This window comes from Heterodontus francisci, chromosome 5 (assembly GCF_036365525.1).
Source record: "Heterodontus francisci isolate sHetFra1 chromosome 5, sHetFra1.hap1, whole genome shotgun sequence".
Taxonomy (NCBI): Eukaryota; Metazoa; Chordata; class Chondrichthyes; order Heterodontiformes; family Heterodontidae; genus Heterodontus; species Heterodontus francisci.
Window position 1 is genome coordinate 17,532,805 of NC_090375.1, and position 16,408 is coordinate 17,549,212.

The window sequence follows — 16,408 nt, forward strand, 5'->3', positions numbered from 1 at the left end:
CTAAATCATTGCACTTAATCTTGCATCCAGACCCCCTTGTTCTTCTTGATCCCTCAACTACTGAAAACAATCTGCTTCTCGCTCCCTTGTCCCATCCTTTCATAATTTTACATTTCTTTTATATTTCCCCATAATCTGTGTTGTTGCAATAAAATAAAATCTACCACATATTATATAATGTTATGTAAATATTCTGGAGTTTTTAGGGAGACAAGGAGAAACTTTGCAAAGGCTATTCCCAAAAATGAAATGGGTTGAATGGAGCTAATTATATTTTTAAAATGTACAAAGGCTGTAGAAGGAACAGCCTATTCTTGTTCCATTCTTTCTGATACCCTTATGAAATGATAATTAGACTTGTGTTGGGAGTTTTCCATTTTCTTTCCATTACGTTCAGGTTCAGAATGTTCAGCTACCTCGCAAATTTCTGCATTGCACACATTCACTTGAAACAATACATTGTTGAGACATTCTGTCATTACATTTTCTTGTTAATATTTATGAAGGGAAATACATCATGAAAGGTTTCATAAAATATGACTGCCACTGCAGAAGGGAAGAACTTTTATGGTTGCCCATCATCTTTGGTTATCTCTGTAATTATGGCAAGCCTGTTCCCATAATAATTGCAGTGATGTTTCTTTTACAGCAGAGTGTGTTTTTACAACATAGGTAATTTCACTTTTAATAACCACCTCGTAAGTGCCACTGTGTCCTGATCGAAGCTCAGTGGCATTTGAAAGTTCACAAAATCTGTTTGCTACCTTTGTCCAACCAACCCTTGCCTGCCCAATGAATTGGATTTTTTTTAGTCAAAGATACAATTTAAAATAACACTGGGGAGGCATGGTCATAGAGTCATAGAGTCATAGAGTCATACAGCATAGAAACAGGCCATTTGGCCCACCGCATCCATGCTGACCATAATGCTCATCTATACTAATCCCATCTGCCTGCATTAATTCCATATCCCTCTATGCCTTGCTCATTCAAGTACCTGTCCAGATGCCTCTTAAATGTTGCTACTGTTCCTGCCTCCACCACCTCCTCTGGCAGCTTATTCCAGATACCCACTATTCTCTGTTTGAAAAATTTACCCCTTTGATCCCCTTTAAACCTCCTCCCTCTCACCTTAAATCTATGCCCTCTAGTTTTAGTCACCCCTACCACGGGAAACAGACTCTGGCTATCTACCCTATCTATGCCTCTCATAATTTTACATACCTCTATCATGTCCCCTCTCAGCCTCCTTCGCTCCAGGGAAAACAGACCCAGCCTATCCAATCTCTCTTTATAACTCAAGCCCTCCAAACCAGGCAGCGTCCTTGTGAATCTTTTCTGCACCCTCTCTAGCTTAATCACATCTTTCCTGTAGTGCAGCAACCAGAACAGCATACAGTACTCCAAATGCGGCCGAACCAACGTTATGTACAACTGTAACATGATGTCCCAACTCTTGTACTCAATGCCTCAGCCGATGAAGGCAAGCATGCCATAAGCCTTCTTCACCAACCTGCTTTTTATACGTACATAAAGAGCAAGAGGGTAACCAGGGAAAGGGTTGGCCCACTCAAGGACAGAGGAGGGAATCTATGTGTGGAGCCAGAGGAAATGGGAGAGGTACTAAATGAGTACTTTGCATCAGTATTCACCAAAGAGAAGGACTTGGTGGATGATGAGTCTAGGGAAGGGAGTGTAGATAGTCTGGGTCATGTTGTAATCAAAAAGGAGGAGGTGTTGGGCGTCTTGCAAAGCAATAAAGTAGATAAGTCCCCAGGGCCTGATGGGATCTACCCCAGAATACTGAGGGAGGCAAGGGAAGAAATTGCTGGGGCCTTGACAGAAATCTTTGCATCCTCATTGGCTACAGGTGAGGTCCCAGAGGACTGGAGAATAGCCAATGTTGTTCCTTTGATTAAGAAGGGTAGCAAGGATAATCCAGGAAATTATAGGCCGGTGAGCCTTACGTCAGTGGTAGTAAATTTATTAGAGAGGATTCTTCAGGACAGGATTTACTCCCATTTGGAAACAAATGAACTTATTAGCGAGAGGCAGCATGGTTTTGTGAAGGGGAGGTTGTGTCTCACTAACTTGATTGAGTTTTTTGAGGAAGTGACAAAGATGATTGATGAAGGAAGGGCAGTGGATGTTGTCTATATGGACTTCCGTAAATCCTTTGACAAGGTCCCTCATGGCAGACTGGTACAAAAGGTGAAGTCACACGGGATCAGAGGTGAGCTGGCAAGATGGATACAGAACTGAAATAAAAACAAGAAATGCTGGAACCACTCAGCAGGTCTGGCAGCATCTGTGAAAAGAGAAGCAGAGTTAACGTTTCGGGTCAGTGACCCTTCTTCGGAACTGGCTCGGTCATAGAAGACAGAGGGTTGCAGTGGAAGGGTGCTTTTCTGAATGGAGGGCTGTGACTAGTCGTGTTCCGCAGGGATCAGTGCTGGGACCTTTGCTATTTGTAGTATATATAAATGATTTGGAGGAAAATGTAGCTGGTCTGATTAGTAAGTTTGCGTATGACACAAAGGTTGGTGGAGTTGCGGATAGTGATGAGGATTGTCAGAGGATACAGCAGGACATAGATCAGTTGGAGACTTGGGCGGAGAAATGGCAGATGGAGTTTAATCCGGACAAATGTGAGGTAATGCATTTTGGAAGACCTAATACAGGTGGGAAGTATACAGTAAATGGCAGAACCCTTAGGAGTATTGACAGGCAGAGAGATCTGGGCGTACAGGTCCACAGGTCACTGAAAGTGGCAACGCAGGTGGATAAGGTAGTCAAGAAGGCATACGGCATGCTTGCCTTCATCGGTCGGGGCATAGAGTATAAAAATTGGCAAGTCATGCTGCAGCTGTACAGAACTTTAGTTAGGCCACACTTAGAATATTGCGTGCAATTCTGGTCGCCACACTACCAGAAGGACGTGGAGGCTTTGGAGAGGGTATAGAAGAGGTTTACCAGGATGTTGCCTGGTCTGGAGGGCATTAGCTATGAGGAGAGGTTGGAAAAACTCAGATTGTTTTCACTGGAACGACGGAGGTGGAGGGGCGACATGATAGAGGTTTACAAAGTTATGAGTGGCATGGACAGAGTGGATAGTCAGAAGTTTTTTCCCAAGGTGCAAGAGTCAGCTACTAGGGGACATAGGTGGAAGGTGCGAGGGGCAAAGTTTAGAGGGGTTGTGCGAGGCAAGTTCTTTACACAGAGGGTGGTGAGTGCCTGGAACTTGCTGCCGGGGGAGGTGGTGGAAGCAGGTACGATAGTGACGTTTAAGAGGCATCTTGACAAATACATGAATAGAATGGGAATAGAGGGATAAGGACCCCGGAAGTGCAGAAGGTTTTAGTTTAGACAGGTATCAGGATCGGCGCAGGCTTGGAGGGACGAATGGCCTGTGCCTGTGCTGTACTGTTCTTTGTTCTTTGCTCTGTCTACCTGTGTTGCCACTTTCAGGGAACTATGTACTTGCACCCCAAGGTCTCTCTGCTCAACAACACTCCCCACGGCCCTGCCATTCACTGTATATGTCCTGCCCTGGTTTAACTTCCCAAAATGCATCACTTTGCACTTGTCTGCATTAAAATCCATTTGCCAATCCCTTGCCCACTTTCCCAGTTTATGTATATCCTGTTGTAACCTGAGACAACCTTCTTCACTGTCCACTATACCACCAATTTTGGTGTCATCTGCAAATTTACTAATCATGCCCCCTACATTCACAGCCAAGTCATTAATATATATGACAAACAACAGAGGGCCCAGCACCGATCCCTGCGGCACACCACTGGTCACTGGACTCCAATCTGAAAAATAACCCTCCACTATCACCCTCTGCCTCCTATCACCAAGCCAATTTTGTATCCAATTGGCCAGCTCACCCTGGATCCCATGTGTTCGAACCTTCTGGACCAGCCTACCATGCAGGACCTTGTCAAAGACCTTGCTAAAGTCCATGTAGACAACATCCATCGCCCTGCCCTCATCTATCCTCTTTGACACCTCCTCAAAAATCTCAATCAAATTTGTGAGACATGATTTCCCACGCACAAAGCCATGCTGTCTATTCCTAATCAGATCTTGCCTTTCCAAATGCATATAAATCCTGTCTCTCAGAAGCCCTTCCAATAACTTTTCACCACTGATGTAATGCTCACCAGCCTGCAGTTCCCTGGCTTATCCCTGCTGCCCTTCTTAAATAAAGGCACAACATTAGCTATCCTCCAGTCTTCTAGTACCTTACCCATGGCTAACGATGATACAAAAATCTCTGCCAGGGCCCCAGCAATCTCCTCCCTTGCTTCCAATAGCATCCTCGGATACACCTGGTCAGGCCCTGGGGATTTATCCACCTTAATGCGCTTCAAAACCTCCAACACTTCCTCCTTTGTAATGTTGATATGCTCCAGGACATCGCTGTTCCCTTCCTTGAACTCACTGGCTTCCATGACCTTCTCCACGGTAAGTACAGACGAGAAATATTCATTTAAGACCTCGTCCATTTCCCGTGGCTCCACACATAGATTACCACACTGATCCTTAAGGGGACCTACTCTCTCCCCAGCTACCCTTTACTCTTAATATACTTATAGAATCTTTTAAGATTCTCCTTTATCTTATCTGCCAGGGAAATCTCATGGCCTCTTTTCACCCTCCTAATTTCCTTCTTAAGTGTAGTCCTACATCCCCTATACTCCTCGAGGGACTCGCTTGATCCCAGCTGCCTATACCTGACATATGCCTCCTTCTTTGTTCTGACCAGACCCTCAATATCCTTTGTCAACCAAGGTTCCCTAAATTTGCCAGCCTTGCCCTTCCATCTAACAGGAATATGCCGGCCCTGAACTCTTCCTATCTCACTTTTAAAAGACTCCCACTTGCCAGACGTCCCTTTACCTGTAAACAGCCTCTCCCATTCAACTTTTGAAAGTTCCTGTCTGATGTCATTGAAATTAGCCTTCCCCCAATTTAGGACTTCAACCTGAGGACCAGTCCTATCCTTTTCCATAACTATCTTGAAGCTAATAGAGTCATGGTCACTGGTCCCAAAGTGCTCCCCCACCCCATCAACCACCTGCCCAGCCTCATTTCCTAAGAGGAGGTCAAGTGTAGCCCCTTCTCTAGTAGGACCATCCACATATTGCTTCAGAAATCTATCCTGGACACACTTAACAAATTCTTCCCCATCTGATCCCTTAGCACTCAGGCAGTCCCAGTCAATATTCAGTAAGTTAAAATCACGTATTTTGGTGTTGCGGAGGTCACAGTCCTGCACAAGTGGACTATCAATTTTTGATGTAATTTTAGTTGTAGACAATGTATACAAGAAAGTTTACATTGTTACAACCAAGGCGGGAGGAGTACACTGTCTTTCTCTCGTTCCACTTCACCATAGGTTCCAACATATGTCTAACCAGTTACCGATGCTGCCAATTATCTACTCTAGTTTCAGAATAAAATCCACCAACCAGGTTTCTTTAATAAACAAGACTTAGGCTGGAATTTTTCATTGGGAAAGAGGTCCCATCCACCAGCCGAAAAGTCAGTGGCGAGCCCGCCTCTGCCGAGCTTGGGGAGCCAGACCGGGATTTTTCACTCCCCAAACCTATAATTGGTCTTGGGCAGGACTTCCACCTCCTTGAGGCCAGAAGTCCCGTCTAATGGAGCTGCTGGCCAATCAGCGGGCCAGCAGCTTTTAGTTCCACCAGCGCCACCAGGAGCGGTGGCCACTACTGGGACTACACCCAACCATCAGACGAAGATGAAGGACAGCCCTGGAAAAAAGGTGTTTTAGAGCCTCATCGGGGACAATTGGTTGGGCCCTGGTGAGGAAAGGGGGGTCGGTTTGGAGGGTGGGGGCATTGGGGATGGTTGGGGCTTCGGGGGCAGCCCTCTGTGAGGCACTGGGTGCCCGATCAGGAGGGCTCCCCCAACCTGCAAGGAGGCTGCCTGCTTTCATTAGGCAGGCATTTTGAGGCCTCGGCCACCTGCCAGCCAAAGGTAAAATACCCATAGTGGTGGACAGAGACCGTTAAGTTCCAGTTATTTGACCACTTAAGGGCCTTAATTGGCCTGGGGCGGACAGGCCATTTGTCGCCGCTGCTGCCCCACGTAAATTGGCAACGGGGGTGGGAGGGGGTCAGGGAATGGCCCCCTACCTCACACTCAATTCTACACCCTCCCCCCCAACACCAGCCCACTCGTTTGGGGGGCATAAAATTCCAGCCTTAGTCAATAACAATGCAAAACTTTACCACACAGTTTGAAATATTACAGTAAATATATATATTCCCTTTTAAATACCCAGCACACACATACACACAGACACACCAGTTAAAGGAAAAATAAAGGCCAAAGGATAAGATAAGTTATGTTCCAGATGGCATACAGTCTGGTGTCCAAGTACACGTAGAGGGGTCACTGAGATCTTTTCAGAAGCAGTTCATTCAGAAGATTTTGAGAGGAAGTCATCCAAAAGCTTCTTGGGAGAAATGCAGCATTAGGAATTATGGCTATCACACACTGGATTTTTGGCAGGGTTTCTCAGAGAGTTGGAGAAAAGGTGAGCTGTGTTTTTTTAAGCAGGTAACAAACACAACTGACTCAAAACAGTCTTCAAAAAAATGAAACCCACTCTTCAGCACCATAAATCTTGACATGTCACTTCTCTTGTAAACAACTCCCATAGTTGTTGTTTACTTAGCTGAAGACATGTGACCTCCAGTAAATATTGTTTTTAAACAGAATCCTTCCAGTGACCCTTTAAAAAAAAAAGTCCAACATGTATGGAAACACTTCAGTCCTCCAATGAATCAATCTCCACAATTCAAAAATGCGAGTCCTCAAAAAATATTTAAAAATGGAAGCACTTTCATAACAACATACAAGAATATTCATCTTTGACGTTGTTGGCAGAGAAGCTAGTTGAGGGCATGGATAGAATTGGCAGTCTTAGCATGTTTGTATGCAAATGAGTTGATTGTCATTGTATTAAGATGTCCTTATTAAAATTAGCTGACTCATATAGCATATTGTATTATTCTATTTGATTCCTATTATGAATTTTTGTTGTGTTTAATTCATTTTTTAATTTAATTTTGTAGTATTTAATCCCATATATTGATTCTATGGAGAATATACATGACATGATTATTTGAAGAATATTTATGGTGGTGACTCTGCTTCCCTATTTCCAACCCCTCTAGACACATCTTTTGTTTCTTTACTTGTCCCACTACCATCTCCTTTTGCCTTGCACTCTCCCTTTTGTTATTTAATCTCTCCTGCCTTCTACCCTATCACTGGCTCCCCTGTTGTACTTGCCTCCCTTACCCCCACTTTGGCTGCCTTGCTTAAAAACTCTTAAATCTCTAAGCAGTTCCAGTCTGACAAAGGGTCACTGACCTGAAGCCTTAACTCTGTTTCTATCTCTATTTGCTGCCTGACCTGTTGTGTATTTCCGGCATTTTCTGTTTTTATTAATGATATGATCCTGTTGGATATGATACGAAATGAATCAGTTGATACAATGTGGTATCCAATTGTGTTTCTCATTGTATTTTGATACTGGTGAGAAGTCTATAAGTAGAATAATCTGATAATCTTTTCAATCTGAGAAATTGATAAATACTGACATCAAGATTGTGCTAGCTGTATGGAGACAATGATGACAATTTCTGGTTAGACTCTGCTCTACAATGCAGCCTTAATTCAATAGATCCTCTTTGGGAAGCTAGTCCACTGGATATTTTATTGTTGGATTTAGAAAAGTCTACAAAACATATTATTTGGAAAGTTATTTAATTAATCTGTCTTAACTGAATTAAAGAAGTTCTATTTTGCAGTTCTCCAAAATGATGAACACCATTCTTTTTTATTTACCTATGAACTGATGGGATATGTTCTGTATATAATGTTTCCTGTAATTGTTATCATAGCTCTGAATTGATTAAATGTGCCAGTTAAGTTATCAAAGATAATATTTTTTATTTTGAGATTTTGGTATGGTTTTCTTTCAACATTGGCAAGAATAGATCAATAGACTACAACATGAGTTAGAATCATCGATATGTTATAATTGCACATTGTTAAATGTGGTGTAAGTTCAAATGTCCATTAACGTGTGCAATTGTACTTGGAGGAATGCTGCTGTTGAATTCATATATTAAATATATGCAGATATTTAAGTGATTTAACGTTTTTGAACATTTTTGGAGCAATGTACAATGTGCTAATGGTCAACATTTTTCATTTTAAAAAAATCCCAATTCCAATTCATCAACTTGTGACATCTTTGCTCGTGTTTCTGGGTGAATCAGTCTTTATTTTTCATTCTTTGGAGGGAAGGAGGAGTCTGCTTCTCCAGAAGAATTTGTCAATTTCTACTGCCACTCTACATTATCTGCTATGGATAACAGCTGTCTCTGTTACTACACCGTTTATGTGTATTTCCATCTCCCTACTGAGCATTATAGACACTGTACTCACATCCCTAGGTATCTGTCTTTAATATCCCATCACTCATTTCATGTTGAACTGCTCAGTTGTTCTCTTCATTCCAAAGTTCAATGTAACTGAGGAGTGGGAGAGACATCAGGAGTTGATTATGGACTAACGAGTGTATGGACCTAGCTTCTGTGTGTCACATAGTTTGTCCATAATACTATATGACAGTTTATCAGCTTGGTTCTGTTCCTTTATTTTGCTAAGCATGTTCTCAGTTGATGCTATTTGTTCTACAGTTAACTCTTGTTTTTGGTGTTCTGCCACTGTTGGTAAATCTGCTTCTGATTGATAGATCCTTTTACTCCAATTAGTTCTTTATCAGTTGATGCTATATTGTCCAGCATTCTACAGGAGACATTGTATATTTGCCTACATTACAACAGTAAAACACTTCAGAACTACCTAATTGGCTTTGGGATGTCCTGTGGTTATGAAAGGCCACATAGAAATGCAAGTCTTCCTTTTTCTATTACTCTTCAGTTTGCTGTCTTGCTATGCTGCAATGTTAGCTTCAGTCAATTTGTCTGTGTTCTTGACGTCCCCTTTATCTTTTTGTAGCTGAGATATTTGTCTTGATGTTTCCTCATTCTGAGTGTTTTTTTCCCTGTTACATCTTGTATTCACATGGTTTGTCGTGATCTTTTAATACTTTATTGCTATCGATAATTTCCGCAGCAACGGCACAGTCGCGATGTTATTTGTACCTTCAGGCAAATTATGGTGGCAAAATAATCTTCCATATTGTCAACTATGTTCTAAATCCAGATCATATTTGCCTCCGTTATGCATGTGGTGTGTTTTGTGTTTGTTTTCTAAATTAATATTTCCTTCTTTGGCTCTGCATATATTTTTGTCCGTTTACGCTTGTAACGCCTTGAGCGCTATACAAATGCAATTGTTCTTGTTGTGTTATCTCCTGGGGTGTTGTGGGTTGTGTTTTGATTGGTTGTTTATGTGTTGTCATGGCACTGCTATGGAACAGTTTCCATTGAAACGCAATGCAAACTTTGGAGTTTATTTGTGAAAAACAAAATATACAACTCATTCTTTCCAATTAGCTGTAATGTACGTTGATTGTACAATGCTTTCAGCATGTTCAGCTTTGGACGTTTGACCTTAAACTCTCTGATGTTGTACAATGACATCTCCGAGGGTTTATCTTCAACTCAACATATTTTGCTAAAAAAAAGTTATTTCTTTTTGAAATAATTGTAAAAGTACCTCCGCCATTGCAACTAAACATTTGCACCAAAATCTGGAAACATCCTGAAATCTGAGTCACTTGGACTAAATCATTCCATTTCCAGTCAAAAAGTACATTTGCGACCAATGAAAAGCTGGGAGGCGAAAAACTATTTAATCACTTTGTTTTCTACAGATAGGCATACTGCGGATAACTGTTTCTAATTGAAAGTAATTGCAACGCAGTAAAACAGATTACAAAATGTCCAAAAAAGCGGATTCTTAACATTTTTGTAACAAGCAACAGCCTGTCGTTATTGCTAGGGCACAAAATAAAACTTTCTTTCCCAAGGATTTGAATGTGAACCTCCTTTTTGGGGTTTTAATTGTGAAATTATTTAGTATTTGAAACAATATGTGATGCACAATGAGTCTTAAAACGTAAGGTTTGTCTAATCGTGTTTCCGTGCATCAGCGAAATTAATCTGTTCCTGGTAAAGTTATTAACAAGGATTGACGTTGGTGAATACAGCAGGATGGAATGGTGTTTTACGAAACAGATTCTTTTGCAAAGTGTCGGCACACAGGGGGAATTATATCATTGACAAATATTTGACACGCTATTTTGCCAAAACAAACGTCGTATTGAGAATTGCACATAAGGGAATTAGTTGGAACTTTCGTAAACAATTCAAAGGTTGAAATATTTGATTTATACAAAACTGATTAGGTTTCATTAGAGTAGGTGGGTGAACAGATTGAAGGGGGTGTAATGCAGGCACAGCAATTGATCCAGTTTCCCAGTTCGCCCAATATTTTAGAATTACTACTATGAATTAGTACAATGAAAGTAAGAATCCTAAGACTAGTTTGGTATTTTCATTTGACATCGATGAAGGTGTAAGCGCTTATACACTCATTGTACCTGTGACACTGCCATAGCTGGAAGCTAAAACACACACAGGTCTGTCTAACTCGTTCTTAAAGCGAACTAAGTAAAAAAGCAACAACAAAAAAATCGCAAGTGCTTGAAATCTGACGGGGGGGGGGGGGGGGGGGAAATAACTCGACGAGTCTGTCCGTATCTGTGGGGGGGAAATACAACTTAACGTTTCAACAACAACTTGTATTTATATAGCCCCTTTAAAGAAGTACAACATTCCAAGGTGCTTCATGGGAGAGATTATCAAATTGTAGCTGTTATCTTCAACAGAACTGACTTGCAAGGTCAAAAACTAACAGACCTGTTGTCTCCACAGGTGCTGATTCACTTATTAAGCGTTGGGATGATATCAGTCGCTTTCTTAAATCCTCTCAAAATACAGGCTGAGCTACAATGATAAACCCTGGTTATACGCCAATAGTTTAAAAAATATTATTAGTCTACAATAGTAAAATTGAGCAGTAATTGAGGTTAATTCCAGACAACAGTCTGTTTTACAAAAAAAAAGTGCAAATAATGTTGGTGAAAAAAAAATCACACTGTTGTTTAACCGCAACATCTGGGAGGTCTGGGTTTAGCATTAATAAATTCTATTGTCTCGTTTAACAATGGGACGGTGCTGGAAATGAGCTCATCTGTGTATGGATGGACGCAATTGAACACTCTTCAAAAAATAAATGTTTCTCGGGGTTGGGTTTTAACGTCTGTCTGCTTCTAACCCCACAATTAAGGAATTTTTCTGGTTTCACCCGGTTCCAGTCCTCGCTGGCATTCCACTGGGACAGAAGTTGCTTCAGTCTGGGCGTTAAGAAAGAATAGACAGGTGTGAAATAAAACAACAACAACTTGCATTTACGTAGCACCTTTCAAGGTAGTTGGAAAAAAACGTCCCAAGGCGTTTCACAGGAGCATTATTGAACAAACTTTGACGCCGAGCCATGTAAGGAGATATTCGGGCAGGTGACTGAAAGGTTGGAGACACTTTATTAGCATCGGTCACTGTCCCTGCTATTTAACTAAAAGCTAGTTGTGCAGAAACGGCTCCAAGGTGCACATTATTTTCAAACCAAAACCATCTCGAGACAAAACACAGCTTAAGGCTGCTGATATTTCGTTGATTTTTTTTGACACCGGAGGGAGCGTGGCTGCTTAGCAAGAGGGCAAATTGTTTATTGTGACCATAGAATTACAATGTTTAGGTTTTAGTGGAAAGCTGTGTGACCGCGGCGTTTGCCCAAATGCGTTTAAAGATGTTGGTGTGAGACACTGATCTGTGATTACGTCCTTTGCCTCGACACAAGTGGAAAAAAAATCTTCCAAAATGAAACATTTTTTAAAGCAACTATTACATCACCTAAATACAAACTCTTTTACCAATAAAGAATAATAATTGTTAGGGCGCTGACACAGGGCAAATTAAATTCTTTACATCTGGGTTAAATCTGCTTCACAAAACTGTCCCTTAATAGTGGAGATTATGAAACGAACTCTGTGGTTACTTCATCTGAAATGCAGCTTTTTGTTCCGCTTTTTAAACAATCAGTTATTAATAAAGGAGGTGAGATTTATATTCTAACCAGAATAAGAACTGGGCGGTTAAGCAATATTATTTGCCTTTTTGATTGTTTGATTGTTCCTAATATGTGTGATGTATTTGTTGTTCTAATTCATGTTGTTTAAAATTAAAAACTTATAAAGTAACCTCATTGTCACAGCGCTGCAACATGTAATAACCTATGTTAATTCACGCACCAAAAATCCTAGGTAAAATATGAAGAGGATTGGCTTCATTCGAAAAATCACGTGTTACGTTTCGCTCTGGTTTAAATTTGTTGCGCATATTTTTCTTTTTAGATCATTGATTTTCTTAATCTGGCATGCATTAGTTGGTGGAAAATATTAAAGTTAACTACGTTTCGGGGAACGAGTTTATCGTTCCCTTCGCTCCGGCCCTCGTTCCCTTTAGCGCCATGTACTGGCCGCTGGGCGGCGCTCCAGTCCGGTAACCGTTCCCGGGTTTGCCTCAACCGGTCAGCTCGTCCACTTCGAGACTTACATGGTTTTGGAGTCATGCATTTCCAAATAACTCCGAGCGTCTATCTCTCATATCAATCACTTTCTGAAACGCTACGATGTTTTGCAATAGCACAGCAGATTGTATCCTTTGAAAGTTAACATATTTCAGGATCCAATGTGACGGCTGATCATTTCACTTGTTTTCATGAAAAATCGATATCAGTATATCGACGTTGTATTTGTTTCAGTATTGCAGTTTGCAAATTGGCACAATTAATCTTTTTATCGACATTCCGTTATGGGCTAGTCAACCAGTTAAGGACCGAGTGAACATTTCACTCAAGTGTGCTTTTTGCAAAAACGGGTCAGAAAAGAGGAAAATAAAGAGTGCACTGAGAATTAGCAAATCCGAGGAATGATGGAAACTACATGTGAACTATGGAGCAAAACATATTACTTAAAACACAGCCTGTGCGGGCATATATGTGTCTTATAAATTGAAGTGCTCCCAGGAACAATACAATGTGATTAAGAAAGGCATCATTCTCATTTAACTCAATTCAACTATTGGTACAGAGTATATGATGGCATTGTGTCAGTTCCGCTCTCGGACACACTGAGCGTTCTGTACATTTGAAAATACGTATAAATAGTTTTGGCTTGTCTGGGAATTACCTCACAGAGTGTTACATCTCTGCGTTTAAATATCAAAATGTTCGTCAATTTGGGAATTAGTTCAAAATACAAGTTATTAAATGTGTTTTTAGTATATAATAGTCCACCCCCTTTTTCCCCACAGTTCACATTAATTTTATTTAATTGTGAGCAAATCACAAGACGGGGTTTGCCTATTAATTGGGAATTTGTTTGATACTGGATTTCACCCGTAATTTTCCAGATTGGATCTGATAGCTAGAGTGGATGGAAGGAAACGTGGTTGATTAGTAATAGGGCAAATTGTTTATTGTGATAATAGAATTAGGTAGTTTAGATTTTAGAGAAAAACACTGACGATCTCAGTCTGGTTGGAATTGCATTGTGATAGCCCCGGTCTGCCAAAGATTAATAAGGAAATCACTGTCACTACTTTCTGAAAGGCAAATCGATTCTTCTGATTAACAAAACTGTTGGCTGCGTTACATTAACAGAGAGGCACTTGTACTTGCGCCTTCTAAACCACAATCTTAAATCGGTTACATTTCGTGATTTGGGATTCATTTGATTTAATTCTAAACCTGTGCAAGAAGCAAAACAGCAGCCAACACCTGAAAACATTCAAATGAATTATAAGTAGCTCAACTCCCAGTTTTAATGCTTTTTATTTTTTTAAAAACCTTTACGAAAACCAAATTGAATGAGTTTAAATCACATTATTTTAAATTATATATATGTATGTCACTCCCTCAATACTAAGTTATGAAGGAATTGAAATTATGCTGCCTGTTTTGTACTAGAAGAACTTGGCAGTCTGGCAAATAGATTACTTTTACTAACCTCCATTAACTAATTCTAACTTTAAATGCCATTGAGCTCATAGATGCTCGTTTATAAACTTATTCTGTGGTTAAAAATAAATTAAAATGAATCCCCATCAGGTTTGACGCTGGCTGCAATTCATCGTGTTGTTGATAGGTTAGGGGACATAATATGGAAATACTCACGGGTCACTGGCGAAAACCAGTCCAATAAAACAGTGGAATTATTGGTTTAATATTCACAATTCTGAAAATATTTATGTTGGTTTCAATTGGCATATTTTAGTTATCAGAGTAAAACGCGACTCTGTAAGTCAATAGAGATAACTTTGGTGTATTGCCTTGTATAACGTGTTTGCAGTATTAAAGGGAAGCCTTGTTTCAGCTGCACGGTCCCTGTCGAATTTATTTGATAAGCCTATAACTGCTGTAAATAGTGCAAAAAAATCGTTTTCATCTCACTACTAAATCAATGGGAGTAGCACGCAGGTCACTGGGGAGTCCCTGATACCGCAAAGGAAATTGATTCGAAATGACAGGTATTTGGATATTCGCTCTCATTGAGGATGCCGTAGACTTAAGGTGCTGGAAGATATGTCAATTCTCTGCATCTAGAGTTACAAGGACATATCAAGGACATGTGAGCGTACGTAACACTAGTCCGCTTCCAAACACAAACACATTGGAACAAAGTTTTCAAGACAGATTTACAGCCTTTGCTTCTTGATGTCAAATCTTACCAATCTCCCTAATAGGAAACCTACAACAGCCTCACTACTGGTGTAAAGAAAACACATGCACCGACCAGAGGTACACTACGTGATAGATTAATGTCACAGACTGATATCTTTTATCTCTGGTATCTTTTCTTCACCCATCTTACCAGATGCTTAGCTTGGGAAGGTTTAGTTGAACAAAAGTACATGCCCCGCTCCTTTCGCTTTCTCAAGTCTCCACAGTCTCCGCGCTAAACATAACTTCGTTGCGCCTTCGCGTGAACGCGGTGTGAAATTCCTGGAAAATAATATATTCCGTGAGTTACAATGACAGGACTGTATTTAAAAATAGGATGCATTGTGACTCGCGCACCGTACTACCGCAACGCCAGTTCACTTTGAAAGAGTGAAACAGGGGCGATCAAATGCGAAATGTACAGCAAGAGTGCGACATTAGATAAAGGTTAGGATCATTAGAAAATAATATTCAAGTGAATAATGCACAACTTTAATGAACTAACTGGGCCTTTGGGAAATAAGGGTTTAATGGGTCGTGAGAGGCGAGAAAGAGGTTTTGGAATTTTTGAGATTTCTGCCTATTTCCCAAATAGTGGGACAGCTGAATATACAGGACATTATTTTAAAGTCATTATTTAGTGTATTTTTACTTCCTTGAAAAATAACTCAAACCTTGTTATTCTACCAGTTCCAGGCGCTTCGAAATAAAGCAATCCTATTTTTCCAACCAAAAAAGTTTGCATTCCTTGCAACGATGATGCGTGCGTTTTGTTGATATGATGTCTTCGGGTAACTTTGGATGAAAAATGCTGCTCCCATTATGTAACAAAGAGAGGCGGTGGAAAGAGAAGCTCGTGCCGTTCAAGACCCAAGATTCATTCCGAGCATGTTTAAGCGAGATCTCTTCACATAAATATCGATTCCTTGCAATATTTTATAATACAACGAAGGGTCATCCAAAGCAACACTCGGAGTGCTTGAAACTAACCTGATTTTTTTTTAAGGAATAATTTGTAATTGCAATTCGCTGCCACGGGGCAAGGACAATAACAAAGAGTTTGAGCTCGGATCTTAAAACTTTTTAAGCCACCCACCTGAACTTTAAAATGAATTTCCGGGCGCCTAGTTTTGTTAAGTGACGGAGCGATTGAACACCAAAAAAAACCAAACCCCAGACCGCGTGAAAGGTATAAACTGCATGTAATAGGCAGGTAAATAAAACAGAAATCAACAGAGATAAAAATTAATTGTCCAAATCGGAGCGTTCGTTTACAATGGGAAGTTGAGGGGGGTGGTTGGGGACTAAAGTGAAATTTTACACAGATTATTTTGGCAGGTTGTCGCTCCGCTTTTCACTGCAACTCTCCATGCTGCTTTAAAAAAAAAGTGAACCTTCACGTGTGCCGGGTGGTACGCGGGGGATCCGGCGACAGTATCGCTGCTACTTTGGGGCCTGAATTAATCAGCAAAATAATTCACGCGTGATCCGGTTTTCAAACTAACGATTCTATTTGTGAGATTAGCAATTTAAAATTTTTTTT

The 16,408-nt window shown here is 40.6% G+C and overlaps 1 long non-coding RNA gene across 1 annotated transcript in view; it reads right to left on the reverse strand.

Moving 5' to 3' along the window:
* The window catches only part of LOC137369756 (uncharacterized), a 28,750-nt gene extending 12,347 nt beyond the window's left edge, over positions 1 to 16,403 (reverse strand). The window contains exons 1-2 of the long non-coding RNA XR_010975005.1: positions 15,540 to 16,403; positions 15,017 to 15,147 (exon numbers count right to left, since the gene is read on the reverse strand). This is a non-coding gene — a long non-coding RNA (uncharacterized lncRNA). The remainder of the gene's footprint in view (positions 1 to 15,016; positions 15,148 to 15,539) is intronic.
* Positions 16,404 to 16,408: the final 5 nt, after the last annotated feature.